General features: G+C 42.8%; 2 protein-coding genes across 14 annotated transcripts in view; both read left to right on the top strand.

The window, feature by feature from the left end:
• The window catches only part of APC7 (anaphase-promoting complex subunit 7), a 625451-nt gene that overhangs the window by 303192 nt on the left and 319759 nt on the right, over positions 1–2500 (top strand). The window lies entirely within an intron of this gene.
• Mvl (solute carrier family member malvolio) overlaps positions 1–2500 on the top strand; it is a 187213-nt gene that overhangs the window by 40617 nt on the left and 144096 nt on the right. The gene's annotated exons all lie outside the window — the stretch shown is intronic.

Below are 2500 nucleotides of genomic sequence, written 5' to 3'. Positions count from 1 at the left end.
GAAGTTAGGGGGCGATCTCCAAGCTGAAGAGTGGTAAAACAGCTGGTATATGTGGCATACCAACTGAACTGTTAAAGGCTGGTGGTAAACCTATGGCGCGGGCGTTGCATATCGTCCTGGCTGCCATCTGGCGGTTTGGTACCGTTCCCCCTGACCTGTTGAGGGGTGTGGTCATCCCTCTCTGGAAGGGGAAGGGGGACCATGGGACTGCAGCAACCACCGAGGCATCACACTGCTCAGTATACCAGGCAAGGTTCTCGCCCACATCCTTCTAAAACGTATCAGAGGTCACCTACTGAGGCATCAGAGACTGGAGCAATCTGGATTCACTCATGGTAAGTCCACAATAGACCGTATCCTTGCGCTTCGAGTCATTATAGACCGTCGTCATGCGTACGGGCATGGGCTGCTTGCAGCCTACATCGACCTCAAGAAAGCATTTGATATGGTGCATCGGGAATCACTCTGGGAGATCCTGAGACTGAGAGGAATTCCAACAAGGATTATTGAACTAATAGCAAGTCTGTATACTGGTACTGAAAGTGCTGTAAAGTGTGGTTGGGGCCTGTCAAGCTTCTTTCATGTTAGTTCAGGAGTGAGGCAAGGCTGTGTCCTTGCACCAACGCTTTTCAACACTTGCATAGATTGGATAATGGGCAGAGCTACTGTTCAAAGTCACTGTGGAGCAACTCTGGGCAATATCAAGGTTACTGACCTTGACTTTGCTGATTATGTTGCCATTCTGAGTCTTTGGAATCCTTAGTGGTGGCTCTGGATGCATTTAGTAATGAAGCGAAGTCCTAGAGGTCTCCTGGACCAAGACCAAGATCCAGGACTTTGGGGACATATTAGGAGAACCTGTTCAGTTGGTACGTGCTTGTGGCGAGGACATTGAAGTCATAGAGAGCTTTACATACCTTTGTAGTGCAGTTCATAACTCTGGGCTGTCAGAGCAGGCAGTCAGCAGACAGATTGGCCTGGCAGGAGGGGTCATGAACTCTCTCGACAAGAGTATTTGGAGATGCCGATACCTGTGCAGAAGGACCAAGCTTCGTGTCTGCAAGGCCCTGATAGTCCCAGTTTTGCTATACGGTAGCGAAACCTGGACACTATCCTGTGCCGTGGAGTCTTGATTTGATGCGTTTTGCAATAGGTCCTTGTGCCAGATCATGGGATACTGTTGGCAGGACCATGTGTCCAACCAACGGCTTTACATACCTTTGTAGTGCAGTTCATAACTCTAGGCTGTCAGACCATGAAGTCAGCAGACGGATTGGCCTGACAGCAGGGGTCATGAACTCTCTCGACAGGAGTATTTGGAGATGCTGGTACCTGTGCAGAAGGACCAAGCTTCATGTCTTCAAGGCCCTGATGGTCCCAGTTTTGCTATATGGTAGTGAAACCTGGACACTATCCTGCGCCTTGGAGTCTCGACTTGATGCCTTTTGTAACAGGTCCTTGCGCCGGATCATGGGGTACTGTTGGCGGGACCATGTGTCCAACCAACGGCTCTACCGTGAGACTGGCACAGGACCTATTACCTGCACAATCCGTGATCGCCAACTCATGCTTTACGGCCACCTGGCTCGCCTCCCTCAGGATGATCCCGCCCACCAGGTTGTCTCTGTTCGAGACAACCCTGGGTGGAAGACGCCTATGGGTCGACCTAGGAAGTCGTGGCTTGGGCAGATCGATCAAACCTGTTGTGAGGAGCTTGAGATGGGCTGAGTCCCTGCCTGGCGACTTGCCATGAGGCAAAGGGTGGATGCGGCTATGCGCCCCCATCGGCGATAGCTCCGCAATGATGATGACATATATATATATATATATATATATATATATATATATATATATATATATATATATATATATATATATATATATATATATATATATAATATATACATACATATATATATATAATATATACATACATACATATATATATATATATATATATATATATATATATATATATATATATATATATATGTATGTATGTATGTATGTATGTATGTATGTATGTATGTATATAATATGAAATGAAAATGGAATGGTTAAGATTTTTTACCGTCTTTCTATTATAATGAAAAGGTTATAGAAAATCTTATAAAAAATAATTTGAAGAGTGGAATAAAGTTATAGAGAGATTACTTCATATATGTGAATTACCTAAAAAGGAATGGTGTCATTGTATTATTTTGCAGTAAGTTGTTTAATGTGATGTCAGTACAATGTATCACTGTTTTGTACAGGTTAAAAGTTGATAGACTTGTTTGTACACCATTTAATCATTCAAAACTGGAAGCTAATGTCTCTTGAGTTATTATTTTAGTCGGTGATCTTTTAAAGTGAAACTGCTAACAGCATAGTGATTTCAGAAGATTTAACTTTTATACTTATGGTTAATAAAGGTATATGATAGTTCCCTAATTATAACTTCTTAATTTTTTCAATTAATTTGACAAAAATGCATGTAAATCTTACCTTGATTTTTTCA

Source organism: Penaeus vannamei, chromosome 3 (assembly GCF_042767895.1).
Source record: "Penaeus vannamei isolate JL-2024 chromosome 3, ASM4276789v1, whole genome shotgun sequence".
Taxonomy (NCBI): Eukaryota; Metazoa; Arthropoda; class Malacostraca; order Decapoda; family Penaeidae; genus Penaeus; species Penaeus vannamei.
This window is presented reverse-complemented; position numbering and strand designations above follow the sequence as displayed.